Below are 19687 nucleotides of genomic sequence, written 5' to 3'. Positions count from 1 at the left end.
TTAGGGTTAGCCTTCGGTCGACTCTGTAATTTAATAAAACGATTAGATAACACAAAATTTAAATTATACGATAAAGTTATACAGGAACAGTTACAGAATGGTATAATAGAAACAATAGCACAAAAGGATTTATTCTCACAAAATCATCTAGTTCATTACCTCCCTCATCATTGCGTTTTCAATCGTAATAAACCTAATGCTATACGCGTCGTATACGATGCTTCAGCCAAGACGGCAGGCAATCGAAGTTTGAATGATTGTTTATATAGAGGACCATTACTGCTAGAGGATCTTACTGGGTTATTAATAAAGTTTCGAGAGCATTAGGTCGGTATTGTAGCTGACGTTGAGAAGGCCTTTTTACAATTAGGCCTCCAAGAATCAGATAAAGATGTAACCCGGTTTCCCTGGCTCAAAGACATAAATTCTGAACCAAATAAAGACAATCTTTTACACTTAAGATTTTGTAGGGTTCCTTTTGGTATAATATCTAGTCCATTTTTGTTAAATGCCACAATAAAATATCATCTGTTGAAGTCTAATAATGTAATTCTAAAACAAATTGCGGAAGACATTTATGTTGACAATATCGTTACAGGCGCTCAAACGGTATCAGATGCATTTAAGTTATATACAGTTTCCAAAGAGTGCTTTGATGGATTGTCTATGAATTTAAGGGACTGGAATTCAAACACGGTAGAATTTGTTTCGGTCATACCACAGAAATTTCGTGTATCAGAAAATAACAAATTAGTTAAAGTATTGGGTCTGATATGGGATACAAAACAAGATAATCTACATTTGAAACATGATATTTTCGATATAGATTTATATTGTATTTCTACAAAACGAGACGTCTTAAAGATTTTAGCTTCAGTTTACGACCCATGTAGATTCGCGGCACCAATAATGCTCCCAGCAAAACTATTTTTTCAAAAATTATGGAAACAACAAGTTAAATGGGATATTAAAATTGAAGATACTTTAATTAATGAATGGAAACAAATTGCATCTAAGCTTCATTATCTAAAAAATGTTTGTGTTAGTCGATATTATTTAAAATCCGATAAAATAATTGATAACAGTAAAACTTATGAGCTCCATTGTTTTACAGATGCTTCATTAGAAGCATATGCAGCATGTGTTTATTTGCGTGGTGCTTTGGGTACTAATAATATTGTCACTTTTATTATTGGCAAGTCTAGATTAGTGCCTCTAAAGGATCAGAATAATTTACAGATACCAAGGTTAGAATTGCTGGGAGCACTGATTGGATGTAGACTCATACGTTATGTTTTAAAGTTTTTAAGATTAGAAATTAAGTCTAAATATTTGTGGACTGATAGCCGGATAGTTCTAGGTAGGTACAAATCAAATAAGCTTCTACCGTCATTTGTTTCAAGGAGAATTAATGAGATTAAAAATAACGAACAATTCATTCTCAAGTATGTGCCAAGTCAACTAAACCCAGCAGATATAGGTACTAGGTCGAACCATGTTGAATCGTACAATAGGTGGCTCAAAGGTCCTGAATTTTTATTGAAAGGCCCAGAACAATGGCCACCTTCAAACATTGATAGAGTTGACCCTCAAATTGATTTGGCGGGGGAGGGTCTCCCGAATACTACAATAAATAATAATCAAACTAATACGGAAACCGAGATAGTACATCTGACAGAAAGTTCTAATAGTAATGACGAGGTAAACGTTATATTGAAACTTCAAGCAGAATACTTTCCCAAAGAAGTTCAAGGTAAAATAACTGACTTGTCGCGATCACTTGGCTTATTCAAAGATAATAATGGAATACTTAGATGTAATTGTAGATTTAAACATACAGATTGGACTTACTCTCAGAAAAAACCCATATTACTACCAAAGAATTCAAACTTTACCCATCAAATTATTTCCGATTTACATCAGAAAATTATCATGTTGGAGTGTCACATACATTAGCACTTCTAAGACAGGAATTTTGAGTTCCGCAAGGGAGATCTACTGTTCAAAAGGTATTAAGAAAATGCCCACAATGTTTAAAGTATGAAGGAGGACCATTCAAATTACCGCCGATGCCTGATCTGCCAGCAGAAAGAGTGAAGTTCCATCTACCTTTTACCTTTACAGGATTGGACTATTTTGGTCCTCTTTATGTAAATGAAGATAACATAGAAAAGCGTTGGGTTTGTTTGTTTACCTGTTTAACGATAAGAGCTATACATATGGAAGTAGTCAAAGACCTATCAGCTGAAGAATGTCTACTAGCAATCAGAAGATTTATTGCAATACGAGGTTTACCAATATCTATTATGTCCGATAACGCTACACATTTTAAACTTACAGCAGACGTTTTTATCTTCTGACTATTGTATAAATAATAAAATAGTCTGGAAGTTTATACCAGAGCTAGCTCCATGGTTTGGTGGATTTTATGAAAGACTCATAGGATTAGTCAAGAATAGTCTCAGGAGAACGTTAGATAAACACTTGCTTAATCATAATCAGCTATGCACTATTATGAAGGAAATAGAGGCAGTTTTAAACACCAGACCAATGACAACAGTTGGAGACGAATTAGATCATGTGTTATCTCCTTCAGATTTTCTACGCATAGGTGGACCTGTTACAACTCAGATTTCTGACCGTGAATTTTTAGAATCGGCTACTGCAACAAAAACTAACCTGGTTGACGGGTGGAAGCGTGATCAGATGATAATACAGGAATTTGCAAAGATGTTCACTAATCAATATTTAACCAGTCTCCGTGAACGAAGTAACAAACATCGGGAACCAAGAGTTGTAGTTAAAAGAACACCAAAATAAAATGAGATAGTCCAGATAAAGGCAGACGGAAGTAGAGCCAATTGGAAAGTTGGTAAAATATCAGAGCTTATAAAGGGTTCGGATGGTCAGATACGAATAGCCAGAGTTAAAATGTCATCAGGAGAAACGTTGACACGATCAATTGCTCATCTTTTTCCATTGATTGACGAAGGCATTCGCACAGATCAAGAGGAACAATCAGCTGAGATCAGTAATGACACAAAACAATTTGAGCCGAATGACGGTATTCTCGATGAAATACCAGACACACCATCAGAAAATGTAGTTACATCTAAACGACCAACCAGACTCTCAGCATTGAAGGCTAAAAATAAAGTGAAGGAATGGACGTCCCAGCTTATGAGTAATTTGTTTAATAGTAGTTAATAAAATGATCTTATAATTTAACAGTGCGCTCAATCAGACCAGTTAAATCAATAAAGATACAGTTTAATCAGATCCCAGTTTTATTTTCTTTCTTCTGGGGGGAGTGTCGCGAATCATAAAACAGTCGCGAAAGCGATCTATAAGATAAGCATATTGCGAGGTTAGTGAGAGGGGCGCGCGGGAGTGGGGGCGTGCCTTTTCGCTAGCATTAGAGACGAACGAGGCAGCTCGGGCGCAGCACCGTTTAATTCCAAGTAAGTGGAATTTATTTATTTATCAGTATATGATTGTTGTTAAGACTAAGAGTAATCAATTACGCATGGTGTGCTATGGATCAGATTCAGAATAATAACTGACCAGTATCAGATCAGTATTAGAATGTTAGCGAGGCTCGGGGTGGCTATAGGGGAGGTTGGAGGCCACTATCGAGGGACCAGACCCTCGTGTCTTATACCAGTGACATATTCAGTATCAGATATCAGTTATTTGTATGTGTTATGATCAATTAAATCAGTAATAACCAGCATCGCGACATCGTCATGCGTGACGTATGTATTCAGTTATTCGTCCAATACCAAAGTGTATAGCTATTTGGCGACATATGTTACGAACTCCAATATATCGTCTGACGTCAGATAAAAACCTCTGCGTCAGAAGTGACGTATCATCACACTACGTCACTATTAACGAGTCGTGCAAAGCAAGCTGGCTAGGATTACATGAACTTAACACATATTTGTTTTCATGTTGCGAACAATGCAGAGTTTATTTTTATTTTATTTTATTTTATTTAGGTTTACCAACAGTTGTTTACACTGAATATAACACATAAAACATTTAAAATATGTATATATATAGAATAGCGTAACAACTAATTATAGGTAAACACCCCTTGTAACAACACATAAAAAGTAAAAAGTAGCTACAGCAAATTCATTTAACACAAAATATAGATAAACTAAAACTTAATTACAAAAATAGACATGAAGAAGAAAAAAAAATGTTTAACAAAAATATGTATACATAAAAGTGTCATATAAAAGTAGTTATTTTATTAATCAATGTAAGATAAGCCAGTACAAGTTGCTTTCAATTTAGTGAGGGATTCATAATGTAGATCGATTTGATCACTGCAAGCATTTATCACTTTACATAATCTAGAACAGGGAGAGTTGGCACCTAACACAGTCTTTCTAAGAGGTGGACAGAGTGGTGTGATCGAGCTGCGAGGGAGCCTAGAGGGTACACGCAGCTTGAATAGGCCAAGAAGCTGGGGACAGTCAATTTTGTGACAAAAAATTTTACCCGCAAACATTGCAGCCAGTATATGCCTACGATTGGCTAGGGACTTCATGTTGAAGTGTTTAAGGCGATATTTATATGAGCGTATTTTTTTAGCTATGCCATTATGAAACGCAAGGTGCTACACAAATCGTTTTTGAATACGCTCAAGTCGCAGTGAGTGTGTGGCATAATGTGGTCTCCAGACCACGCTACAATATTCCAAGACACTACGAATCAAGCTATTATAAATTAATATTTTAGTTTTTTTGTCGCGAAATATCTTACAATTTCTTAGAACAAACCCTAACATGCGAAAACCTTTATTTATTATTGTGTCCATATGAGGTATAAAAGTTAATTTTTTATCATATACCACACCGAGGTCGCGAATTTGATCTACTTCCTTTATTTTATCATTGTTAATGTAGTAATCAAAAGCATTCAATTTCTTTTTCCGCGAGAATTTAATATGATGACACTTTTTAGAGTTTAAGTGCATTCCATTGTATTTGCACCATAGTATGAGCCTATTGATGTCGCTTTGTAAACGCATAGAATCTTCATTTGACTTAATTACACTGACAAACTTTAAATCATCAGCAAACATAAAGACGTTAGAGAAAAGAAAACAGTTTGGAAGATCATTAATAAAGTAATTGAACAACACTGGTCCCAAATGGGAACCTTGAGGAACACCTGAAGATATTTTTTGTATATTTGACTAATAACCATTCACTGCCACAAAGAATTGTCTGTTTTGTAGATATGAACTCAACCATTTTAGAAAAGAACCAGAAATCCCGTATGCACGTAGTTTGGATATTAAAATGTTGTGAGGAACTTTATCAAAGGCCTTACTGAAGTCGGTGTATATTACATCAGCTTGATGGCCCGAGTCTATTGCATCAATTAATAATTCTGTAAGTGGAACCAGATTTGAATTGGTGGATAGAGAATCGACAAATCCGTGCTGATGATCGCTTAAATATAATTTGAGGTGCCTATTGATGTAAGGACAAATTAATGATTCGAATATTTTTGCGAGTGTTGATAAAATTGAGATTGGTCTGTAGTTGGAAATAGATTCTTTGTCGTCTGATTTATAAACAGGAACCACCTTTGCAACTTTCCACACTGATGGAAAAACTCCAGACTCTAAAGACTTATTAAAAATTATTGACAGTGGATGAGCTAATTCAAAGCAGCATGCAGCGATAAACATCGGTGGAATTCCATCAGGACCGGGACCCTTATTGATGTCTACATATTTTAGTTTTTTAAGTATAGACTCTTCGTCTAAAACGGGCTGACTTAAACATAGACTATAATTTTCTAATAATTTAAGATACTCAGAATTGAATCTATTATCGGGACTATGTTCGGAACAATATACAGAGGAGAAGTAATTTGAAAATAGCTTACAAATTTCTGTAGCATCTGAAGTAGTAGTTTTTCCATCAGTCATAGATATAGGATAATTACTAGTGCCTCCTCTTTTGGTCTTCACATAAGTCCAAAATATGTTTTGATTACTTCTAATTCTATCTTCTAAAGATTTCATATAATTGTTATAGCATACAGTAGCTAGTCTATCACATTGTTTACTAATATATTTTAAATCTACTTCATCTAACGGGTTTTTATATTTTCTGTAACGTATTCTTATCCTATATTTTACTTTTAATATTTTGATAAGTCTGTAGTTAAACCAGACAGGATATTTGTTACTCTTAGGCACACGAAATGGTATAAACTCTTTGATGACTGCGTTTAGTATATCATAAAAAATCTGTATCATCCCATTCATCACTTTGTCCCCTAAATATAGCATCCCATTCTATGTTTTTTAATTTTTGACAAATTGATAAATAATCTCCCTTGTGACAATTTGGTTCATTCAACACAGAGTTCGTATAATATGCGACAATCAAATGTCAGCAAAGATTTTAAATGGCTGCGGAATAATAAATCTAGGAGAAAACTGTGTTCTCAAATCTGAAGGGATCACGATCTTTTCGCATCAACGGCGAGAAAACAGTCTCCATACTGAAATAAACGTACCGAAAATAAACATTCCGCCAATTAATTAAGTAATAGATTTTGAAATTTCTACGGACAACACTACATCATCATTTATAAACAAAGATGTCGACCATACGCAGTTCCTGTAAGAAACAAATAAAATCGAAGATCAAATTCAACAACTGAACGCCTGCAGAAATCCGTTTGAATGAAGCTTCTGCGCATGACATAACTTTATATGTCCTAATAAACTTTCTTTTCGTCATCATCATCGTAACTGGCATCACCCTAGCTTGGCGCAGATACTTTGTTACCCTTGTGATTGTGATTACTAATTATAGGTCATGAGGTTCGATTTCCGGTTATAGCAAATTGTAGAATGTGATTTTTTTGTTGTGAAATTTCCTCACTTGCAGCTCATAGCCGGGTTTGTGCTTGTAATATATTGGATGGTTCGCCACCAGTCACATTGGAAACTAAATACGTCGGTAAAATGTCTACTCTGTCAGGGATTACAGGAGTGACGATATTCAAAAAATCTGTAGAAGTACAAGTAAATTGATCATTTTTATACTTTCAAACTGCCTAGAAAAATGTTTAAACCTAATTCTGGCAGGTTACAAATATTTTTTGCTTGTATTAGATAGTTTCGATTAAGTTACAATACGTAAATACTTATCGATACAAATTCAAATTCAAATACTTTATTTGCAAGATCATGGTTACAGAGCTGTTAAAATTATTTTATAAGTGCATTCATAATCTGCCTTTACATGGCATGCAAATGTCAATTTAAATTACATTTTGACAATAATCTTAAACTATTTATAGCGCACAATCCTAATACAAATTATAAATTATTAAGTTATATAATTTTAATTACGTTCTGTTAATTTTACGTTGTCAATATTTTAATTATATTTTAAATTGTCATAATATATCGGGAACATATTGTGAATAATAATGAAATTTTATAAACAATCACATTGTCAATCATATTGTATCATTACCAATTAAGTAAATAAATTATTATTTTTAACCAATTAGTTATTCAATTATCATTAATTACAGCTATAATAGTCATTTATGCTGTAAAAGTTGTATTTAAGTAATAAGGTAAACAATCTACTTTTAAATACATTGAAATTTTTCAATTTTTTTAATTCGTCTGGCAACTTATTATATATCTTAATTAATGTTGTATGACAGCTTTTTTTAAACATCTGTGTTCGTGGTTTATGGGACAGTACTAATCTATTCGGGTTCCTTTTACATCGAGGATATACTTCACTCGCTTTTTTAAATATCCGAGTGTGTTTAAAAACAAAGCAACATGCTTCCAATATGTAAAGGCACGGAAGTGTTAAAAGAGATAATTCTTTGAAAAGAGGTCTACAAGTTTGATATGGACGAGCTCCACGTATCGCTCTTATATTTTTCTTTTGCGCTATGAACGCTCTGTTAAAGCTCGTGGAATTACCTCATAGCAAAAGACCATATCTTAATATTGAAGAAACATAACTATGATACGCTATGCGAGCGGTTTGATCGGAAGTTATCTGTCTAAGTGATCTGAGAGCATACGCGAAGCTGTTTGTTTTGTTGCTTATTCGATTAATGTGTGATTTCCAGTCCAGGTGTCTGTCTATAGTAACGCCAAGGAAAGAATGTTCGTCTACTTCTTCAATTTTTTGATTATTGTAACATATGTTTAAATTTAGTCTGTTTTTATTTTTGTTTGTCTGGAAAGCCATGAACTTTGTTTTATCGACATTTATTCGTAAATTGTTTTTGTTTAAATAGTCAATTATTAATTTTACACCTCGATTTATTTCAGATTCAAATTCGATGAGATCTTTATTTTTGTTGGACGTAAAAATTATATTTTATTTTCGCAGACGATATCTCGTCTGCGAAAAGAAAATTTTTTTGTGGGATAACGTTTGGTAAATCATTTATATACAGAATGAATAAAAGTGGGCCTAGAATACTTCCTTGCGGAACACCATAACGATTGAAGTCATAGCTGGATTCATACGTAGTCAGTTCATTATTTTTGTTTAGGTTCGTTATTTGAACGCATTGCATTCTATTTTGTAGATAAGAATTAATCCAATCTAGTGCTACTCCTCTTATGCCGATCTTTTCCAGCTTTTTTAGCAAGATTCTATGATCTACAAAGTCAAAAGCTTTCGACATATCAAAGAAAAGGGCGATAGTGTGTTTATTTTCGTCTATACTAGTCATTATGGATTCTGTTAATTTAAATGTTGCTAAAATAGTGGACTTATTTTTTTGAAAACCATATTGTTCGTCTCTGATGATATTAAATTTGTTACAATAGTTAACTAGCCTTGTGTACATGCATTTTTCAAATAGTTTAGAGAATATTGATATTAATGTAACCGGTCTATAGTTATTCACTTCTTTTCTATCACCTTTTTTATAAAGTGGTTTTACGATAGATTTCTTTAACAATGCTGGAAATATGCCTTTTTCAAAAGATAACTTATCTTTTGAATAAGAAAACTAGATGTGTTAGAATATTTGATAATTCATTTGCGCATGTCTTTAGTAATTTTGTAGCTACTCCGTCAAACCCTTCAGAATTTGTATCATTTAGCGAAAGCAATGTTCTTTTTATTTCTTCGTGTGATACAGGTGATAAGAAAAATGAGAAGCTAAAATGGTTACTCACAGTTGTTTTATCACTAGTCAAGACTTTATTAGGTGTTTGGTCACCGTGAGTTGATAAGAATTATTGTCAAAGTTAAGATTAGTTCTTTTTTCGTAACAGTCAATATTATTTTTCATTAAATTACTATTCCTAGAAGTTAAATTATTATTATTTGTATTGTTATTAGTCAAGGATGTCAAATATTTATTGAATGTCAAGGCTATTAAGTTAGGGTTTGATATATTTTCATTATTAAATACAATGTCACTTATATAAACTTCATTATTTGAATAATTCATAGTCTCTGCTTTTATTATTTGCCATGTCGCTTTACAGATATTTTTACTACTTTTAATTTTTTTAGTATTCGCGACTCTTTTCGCTTGATATATGCATTGCTTTAAGATATTTGAGTAAGATTTGTATTGGGTTTTATTTATAGTGGAGTTTACTTTATAGTATTTAATGCGCATTATTCGTTTAGTAGAGCAGTTTTTTCTTATCCCCTTTGAAATCCATTTTAGAGACTTATTAGTATTCTTAATATTTCTATATCTTATAATCGTAGGAAAATTTAAATTGTATAGAAAAGTAAACCATTCGTGAAATATTTTAAATCCACAGTTGGGATCACATTGATCCATTGTCATCATTAAATGTGATACTTTTAAGGTAATTTTTAAACTTTAACATATTTTCGTAGCTGTAGTCCTTAATGGAGTATTTTATGGCTTTATTGCTACTTTTGTTACGGGGGCTTATTGGTATGATAAGCATTTGCGCTGTTTCGTGATCGGAAAGGCCTAATGGTAATATTTTTCCAATTGCTGTATGAATATTGCTAAAAATTTGATCAATACATGAGAGTTTTCTGGTTGGTTGATTAATATGCATTTTAAGATTGTAATTTCTTATTAGGTCACACAAAAATTCACTATTTTTTGTTTGTTGCAATATATTTATATTAATATCACCAGCAATAACAATCTTGCGTCTGGGATTTTTTAAAAGAACGTGTAACAATTCTTGCAGCTGGATAAAGAATGTATTAATATCTGCCTGAGGAGTTCTGTAAATACAAATAATATATAACATTTCTTGGCTAATTTCGATACCGCAACACTCTAATTCTTTTTCTTTGCTAATGGTTTTAAAATATTTAAATCATGAAAAATTTTTATGGAATTATTTTTTATAAGAATACAGACACCTCCTCTCTGCTCGTTTCTCGAGTAGTACGAGGCAAGTGTGTATCCCGCTACATTTATAAATTTTTCGTTACCTGTTTTAACAAATGTTTCTGAAAGACAAATAATGTCAGGATCGTCCTGAGTATTATTAAGTTCGCTTAAAGCTATCTCTAAATATTCCTATTTTGAAGAAATGCTAGCGATGTTTTGATGAAGTATTTTAATATTAAAGTGCTTGTTTGTAGTCACGAAAGGGCTGATTTTCATGTAATGGTAGTATGCTGCGTTGAGCTGTTATTTTTTTGTTACATTGTCCGAAATAGAAAGGTATTGTCCCTTTTTTCGTACATAAAGTATGTGAAGTTTTTTTACAATTCTTATTTTTTACATTCATTTTATTAAAGTAATAAGGTATAGTACCTTTCAAATATTTATTTTATTTATTTATACTTCATTGTACACCACATGTTACACATTATAATATGTTACAATATTATATATAATATTGTAGAGTACAACGGGCGGTCTTATGGCTAAGTAGCCATTTCTTCCAGACAACCCAATAAGGAGAGAGGTTGTATGAAAGTTGGGTAGGTGGTGCTAAGTCGGTAATATACATATATTGCATACAAATATCTACATGTAAATACTCATACAATGTACATACACATACATATATATATACATACACATACACACACACACATATCAATCAATCAAAATAAACTTTATTCAAGTAGGCTTTTATAAGCACTTTTGAATCGTCATTTTACAATTAAGTGAAGCTACCACCGGTTCGGAAAGTAGATTCTACCGAGAAGAACCGGCAAGAAACTCAGTAGTTACTCTTTTTTAACATTTAAAAAATACAACGTCATGTTAATTAAATACAATTATTTCAATTAATGTATCCTGCTTGGAAGTCAACAGGTATTAACTCCACGCTTTTTTATCATCTACAAAATCTTGTATCGAATAGTATGCTTTTTCTACCAATTAACAAACGATTTGAATTTACTAAACGGCAAAGTTAAAAATTTCTGCGGAATTTTATTATAGAAACGGATACCTTGCCCCAAGAAGGATCCATTAACTTTGCGGAGTCGGAAACTTGGCGTTATAAGTTTATCCTTACTTCTAGTGCATATACAATGATTATCACTGATTTTATCAAAGTGATCAATGTTACTGTGAATATACATGATATTGCTGTAAATATATTGCGACGCAACAGTAAGTATTCCTACTCTGTTAAAAATATCCCGAAGAGAGTCTCTAGCTCCAAGATTATAAATAAACCGAATTGCTCTCTTTTGTAAAATAAAGACATATTCAATATCTGCAGCGTTACCCCAAAGTAATATGCCATATGACATAATACTGTGAAAATAACCAAAATAAACTAAACGAGCGGTATCAATATCAGTTAGTTATCTAACTTTTCTAACCGCGTATGTTGCGGAGCTGAGTCTTCCTGTTAGGGATGATAAATGAGAAGTCCACTGAAGTCTGGAATCCAATTCTATTCCTAAAAACACCGTAGTATCAGCTACTTCAAGATGGTCACCATTTAAAGATATATAATAATTTTGCTTGCTAACATTAGGTAGGGTAAAGACTACACATTTTGTTTTTTGAGCATTCAAAACTAAATTATTTACTGTAAACCAATTGTGTACCTGTGATAATGCACCGTTTACATTGTCATAGTCATTTTTTTTCCTGTCAACCTTAAAAATCAGCGAAGTATCGTCAGCAAACAACACTATATCACAAATACCCTTAACATAGAAAGGAAGATCATTTATATACAATAGGAATAGAAAGGGACCCAAAATTGAACCTTGTGGAACTCCCATTTTTAACGTAGATCCAGAAGACTTTATTCCATGAATGAAAATTTGCTGGATTCTTTGACTTAAATATGAAGCAATGAGATCAAGAGCTTTACCCTTAACACCGTAATATTTGAGCTTATAAAGAAGCGTTTCGTGTTCTACACAATCGAATGCTTTAGATAAATCACACATTACTCCAATAGCGTTCTGTGGTTTCTCCCAAGCATCGTAAATAAGTTTGAGAAGCGCAATTCCCGCATCAGTTGTCGAGCGACCTCTTCTAAAACCGAATTGCTCACCATGAAAAATAGCATTTATACCGAAATGGACGAGAAGTTGATTTCAAATATTTTTTTCGAAAATTTTACTTAAAGATGGGAGTATTGAAATAGGCCTGTAATTACCGGGATCGCTTCTGTTTCCAGTCTTAAAAAGTGGTAAAACTTTACTACATTTTAACAAGTTAGGAAATGAACCCGTGTCCAAACTCTTGTTAAAAATTACTGCTATATATGGAGCAATATCGTATATGATTTAAATAAAACTATTTATAACGGATGAATCGCGTATATTAATTATTTTTAAACATCCCGACGTTTCGAGCACTTTGCAGTGTTCGTGGTCACGGGCAGACTAAGATGACATTTGTCTATTTGAAGAACAAAGGAAATATTATTAACAACTACCGCCAACGATTTCTCAATTGATATCTTATATATCATATAAGATATCAATTGAGATATAATCATCGCGAAAATTTACGACAACATCGTATATGATGTTATTAAAAAAATTTACCGAAATGCCCCATATGTCGTTAGTTTTTTTAATATTTATAGTTTTAAATACTTTAATGACATCTATTGCAGAAACCGTTTTAAATGAAAAATCAATAACGCATTTAGAAACACTATTATTTAATAACCTAGCAGCATTTGATGTAGATGATTTTAAATGAAATGTTATTGTATGGGGTACTTTATCAAAAAATGATTCAAATAAATTAGCAGCAAATTCAGAACTCGTGTATCTACTACCTGTGTTCAATTCTATTGGTATCATTTCCTTTTTGGGTTTTCCACTAACACTACTAATAACATCCCATGTGGCTTTAATTCTATTATCTTCTAATTCTATATTAAATTTTGGAATATTTAATGACGTATTCTAAAAAGGCTACGCTTCGATTCCACCGCCTCATATCATATAAGTCGTATAATTTATTTCTATTTTTATAAATACCAACAGTAGCCCAATCACTAAACTTTAATTTTGTGTTACTATAACATGATTTCATTTTAAATATATTGTTAAATTCTTTTAGTATTACTTCAAAAAATGAATTATAAAGCTCATTTGGATCCTGTGTCGTAAGATCTAGATTAGACAATTTATACGCCACAATATCTTTAAAACAATGTAATTTGTTAGCCGTTATTGGCCTGTATGTTATTTTTTTTAAATGATTTATTTCTTTGTGTTTTAATGAAAACTTCTGACCATTGTGGTCTCTGTTAAATTATTTATAATTGATACTTCATATATTTCACAGTCACAGAACACATTATCAATACACGTAGAAGTGCCGTCGGTTATTCGCGTCGGTTCACTAACTCTATGAGTTAAATTAAATGAGTTAACTTTGAAAAATGAAAGGCTTGAGTTTGTTGAGTCGACGGTCTTTTTAGGGATAACCCTTGACTCCAAACTGCAGTGGGGCACCCATTTGTATGCCCTGGCAAGAAAACTAAGTAGTGCCATTTATGCAATAAAAATAATTAGAAAACTTACGGACATAAGTACTGCTAGACTAGTTTATTTTAGTAATTTTCACAGTATTATGTCATATGGAATGTTGTTATGGGGTAATGCAGCAGAGATTGAAGTTGTTTTTATTCTACAGAAAAGAGCTATCCGATCTATTTACAATATTAGCTCCAGGACATCATTACGCGAAAAATTTAAAGAAATAGGTGTATTAACGGCTGTTTCACAATATATTTATGATAATATAATCTTTATACAAAAGAATATTAAAAATTATTCTATCAATGCTGATGTACATACTATTAATACAAGAAATAAGAATAAACTTGTAACCCCCAGTTTCCGTTTGCATACGGTAAATAGAACGTTTTTGGGCAATGGTATACGCATATATAATAAGATACCGGAAAATATAATCAATTTACCATTTTCAAAATTTAAAAATATTATTAAGACTAAATTAATAAATAAATCATACTATTCATTAAAAGAGTACTTTTTAGAAAGAAACGCCTGGAGTTAGGCTCGGGTTCCATGATAGGACGCTAATTACTGTCAATAACAGCACTGTAAATGTGTTTATTTGAAAAGAGCAACTATGCGAGTTTCTTGCCGTTTCTTCTCGCTAGAAGCTGCTTTCCGAAACGGTGGTAGTATTTGATTATTGAAGATTCAAAAACGCTTCATTGTGAAGTTTACTTGAATAAAATTGATTTGATTTGATTTGATTTGATGACATAAACAAGGCGACCAACCGAACACTTAACGTAGTTTCTTTAAGTAAGTCAACGTTAAAGTCCCCACATACAATTATATATTTATTAGTTTTACATAGCTTTTTAAGAATGTCCTCCATAGTGGTTTCAAACAAATAATAATCTCCCGATGGGGGCCGGTACACGCAGACTATAATGTACTGTGGAAATTCCACGCAGGATAGTTCGATAGTACGTTCGATAGAGAGGGCCACAATATCTTTTCGAGATTTACAAACGATATCATTCCGTACTAATATTAATGAGCCACCACGAATAGCACTCCCTCTTACGAACGCACTTGACGTTTAAAGTTTGAAATATTAAATATGTCAAATTTTTTAACCCAATGTTCTGTGAAACAAAATACATGTATTTTATAACACTCCGAAAATAATTCTATTCCATGATCTTTGCCACCTATGCCCTGTATATTTTGATGTATAATATTTAAGTAAGAGGGCGCAGATGTGGTCGTTTTATTTAGTTTAAACTATTAATTTGAGTATTTTTAATTTTGTCGGTGTTAATATAAATTAAATTATTATTTTTATTATACATATGATCCTTGGTAACATTACTTGTAAAATAATTTTTGATATTGTAGACAATTAGGTTACCAATTTGTCTTTTCGATTTCATTGGTAGGTACATAGTATCCTCTGTCCACTTAAATCTATGAATGAATTTATTAATGTCAAATAACATTAAATCATTACTGCAATGTCGAGTCAAATTATATAGACATAGGTTTAAGTCATAAATATGTAAATTCTGTGCATCTGTCAAGGTATGTGAATATGGAAATAAACTAATTATAAATTTGCATTTCTTTTGATTTTGGATTTCAATTAATAATTTAATATCCTTAATTAAACTCTTTTTGTTTAGAGACAAACTGTCACCATGCATTAATACTACTACATTATTAGAACCCAGATGCATAGAATTTATTTTATTTATTTGGTATTGATAGGTTGCCCCGGGTGAGCATGTGTTAAATACATTTTTTATTTCACTTTTAATTATTGAGCCAAAGCCCTGTCCTAACTTATCCGATACTACAATAACATCTTTATTTACTTCTAACCCCAGTTTATTATGGTTATGGATCCCTGGTGCACATTGACTCAATTTGATAGGTGATACTTTGGTATTATTACTATTAGAAGGAACCAACTCATTTTCCTGAGTATGCATATACATATATAAACATATACATATCAATATTATAGACTAATAAATAATTATAACTAAACTAATAAATAAGCACTAATATAAATCGTCTCTATGCAGATTCAAGATAAAACTTCTTTAGGGAATTTTTGAAAATTAATTGTGTTTTGGATTTTTTTATATTTAATAGCAAATTATTCCACAACTTAATTGCCCGAACAGTAAAAGAGTCACTGTAAAATTTTGTTTTATGTACCGGTATTTTGAGTGTAAGACTCCGGGAAGATCTCAAAAGAGAAGGATCGCCTAGAAATTCAAACTTCTCCTTTAGATAAGAAGGAGCCCTTAAATTAAATAACCCACAGTACAGAAGAGACAAAATCTGCAAGTTCCGGCGAAAACGAATAGGGAGCCACTTGAGCTTCGAACGAAATACAGAAATGTGGTCATATTTGCGAAGGCAGAATATGAACCGGATGGCGAGATTTTGAAGTCGCTCAAGCCTATTGAGTTGGTCCTCGGTCAGATTAGTATATCTTGCATCGGCATAATCAAGAATAGGTAAAAGGAGAGAATTTGCTAACATAATTTTGGTAGGAATTGGTAGAAGGGATCGAAGCCGTCGTAGCGAGTTCAGTGAAGCGTAGGTTCTTCTGCTCAGTTCTTTCAAGTGATCTGACAAAGATAATGTTTGGTCTAAATACACCCCTAGATTTTTCACAACGGAACAGTAAGGTAAACAGGTACCATTGTACTCAACAGACGGTATATCAGCGTAATTAACCTTAGAGACCATGCCCGGACTACCAATAATGATGACATGTGATTTCCCGGGGTTTATAGCAAGTCCGTCCAGTTTACTCCATTGGTGAATTTTCTGTAAGTCGTAATTCATGCCCTCAATCGCAGTGTGAAGATTTTCAAGCGTAGTGTGGCAATAAATTTGAATATCATCTGCATACATATGTTAGGAGGAAGAAATATATTGGGAAATGGAATTAATGAAAATAGCAAAGAGCAAGGGAGATAAGACGCCACCTTGAGGTACCCCTGCCTGGACATTACACCATGAGGAAAACGTCTCATTAAGGCGTATACGTTGTCGACGGCCTTTGAGGTAACTCAGAAACCACTCAATCACTGATGGAGATATGTTAAAGGAGCTTAACAAACTCAGTAAAACATCGTGATCAACGCAGTTGAATGCGTTGCTAAAATCTAAAAGTGTTAAAATAGTCAGTTGTTTGTTGTCCATGGCTAACCGAATATCGTCAGTAACTTTAATGAGAGCAGAGACCGTACTATGACCTGCACGGAAGCCGGATTGTAAAGGATTAAGAAGTGAGTGTAGATTAAGGAAGAGGTTTAATTGGTGGAATACTAGCTTTTCAAGGACTTTAGATAGGAATGGTAGGATGGAAATCGGTCGGAAATCACAATAGTTAGTTGCATTCGACTTCTTCGGGATTGGGATAATAAGAGCATTTTTCCATGTGTCCGGGAATTTATTACAGGTGATGGAGTAATTAAGTATATGGACTAAGATATGTATAATAATATCTAGGATGGGTATGATCATGTTACGGCTTATGCAGTCAGTACCAACGGCATTCGAGGACACAGACAGTATGTTCCTTTTAACATCACATTCAGTGATAGAGGAGAAGGTAAACGGAGGGAAGTTAGAAGTTGGTAATGATGAAAGAAAATTCAGCGTAGAATCTTTATCAAAATTTGCTGTTGTAGAAGAGGAAGAGAAATGTTTAATCAAGAGTTCTGTATCTATATTTATCGGAGTATTACGAGATTTACCAACTGCAAGTTTTTCAAGAAATTTCCAAGTTTTTGCGGTGTCGCCGTTTTCAACAGATCTGTGAGTATAACGTCGTTGAGCATCTCTACATGATGTATTACAGTGATTTCGTGCCTTCTTGTATTTATCGCGATTGTGGTCAGAATTATTAATTTTATATTTCAGTTAAGCTCGATTTTTCTTCTCAATTAGTTTCTTTAGATCTTCCGTCAACCACGGTGCAGGGAGATGTTTCATTCTAACAGGTCTTATAGGTGCATGTACATTGTATAACCCTACAAGCAAACTATTGAAGGTATCCACCTTCTTGTCAATAGAATCAGCAGCTATAACCGCAGACCAATCCAATTGACAAGCATCCTCGCGTAGACGATTTACATCCATTCCTCCAAAATTACGTAGCTGAAACGTTCTTGATTTTGCTTTGGGAGGACATATTTTATAAGAGAGAAAAATTAAGTCATGGTAGGAAAATGCATCGGCAGAACACTGACCATGCTTAGAAACTAAATCAGGAGATGAGACCATAATGAGATCAAGGAGCGAGGGGGTACAGCCGGGAGAAAAGTGGGTAGCTGTGAGGGGTAAAACATGTAGATTGCAGGATTCGGTAATTGTTAATAGCTTTTTACTATTAGCGTCGCCTTTAAGTAAACATGTATTAAAATCTCCCATTAAAATTGAGTGGCTGTAATTAGGGACAAAATTCTCTAGCAAATTTTCAATACTAGGGTAATAATTAATAAGAGAGGAGGGGTTGTAGAATACACCAAGAAGAATTTTAGAATAAGCAAGACTGACTTCAATAAGCAAATGTTCAACCGTATCGGGTGGAGGAGGTTGAGCTGACGAACTGATTACATTATAAGGAATATATGAGCGTAAGTAGATCGCAACTCCACCACCCCTCCTGCCGACACGGTCATTTCGAATTAATTGAAAGCCAGGTAATGAATAGGATGTCGAAGGAAGACATGGTTTCAACCACGATTCGGAAATAAGAATGGCATGAATATTACGGCAGTCAAAAGAAGCAAGCATATCAGGATAATGAGCCGGAACACTTTGAGCATTGATATGGATAACATTAAAATTTTTCGGACAATTTGAGAAATGTGAACTAAGGGTGACATTAAGTGAAGGAGGAGATGTACTGTGGAAACTTTCTTCACCGGACATTTCGTCAGACGACGACAGAGACATATAAAGGTCACTTTGTATACTGCTGTGAGACGACATAATAAATATTTAAATATAATTACAAATATAAAAGTAAATATAAAAATAAATAAATTAAAAATAAGGTGAAAAAAAAAGAAAAAATTAATACAAAACAAAAAACTTAATAAAAATAATAACTAAATTAAGTTATCAAAAATAGAAATATCATAGACTACCTACCAGCTGTACTGTACAAAAATTAAACATACGATACATTTTGCATAGATCAGAAAAAAAACAACGATAGCTTAATTAAAAAATAATACAACTAAAATATGTTATCTATTAACATTAACTCTAACAAATTAATGCAGTAAAACAATATCTATTCAGTTAAAATTTCGGACCACTTTTTTTGCTGTAGGCTCTCACTCCACAAAAAAGTAATTCTGAACGCAACTATAATGTCAAACCGTCACTGTCAATAATCAGTATTCAGTCGAAAGCAGTATTGCCTTGGAAATGTAAATATAAAAACTTATCCCATATTCTGTTTTCTTGCCCCCAACTCCTTCATCCCGTTTACGATGTTCTCCCTCCCAAAGTTCCTCGCCCTATTAATGTTGAATGTTTGATAATGTGTGTGTTTAGTCCACTTTGTAAATTTTTATGTAAATATATTGAGCGTAATAAAATTAAGTTGTAAATATTTTTGTGATCGTACTCATTTATTATTGTATTGTTTTAGGTTGTGGGCTAACTGAGTGTCTACTACTATTGTGCCCTTAAAATTAAAT

Source organism: Vanessa cardui, chromosome W, assembly GCF_905220365.1.
Source record: "Vanessa cardui chromosome W, ilVanCard2.1, whole genome shotgun sequence".
In the NCBI taxonomy this organism is placed as follows: Eukaryota; Metazoa; Arthropoda; class Insecta; order Lepidoptera; family Nymphalidae; genus Vanessa; species Vanessa cardui.
This window is presented reverse-complemented; position numbering follows the sequence as displayed.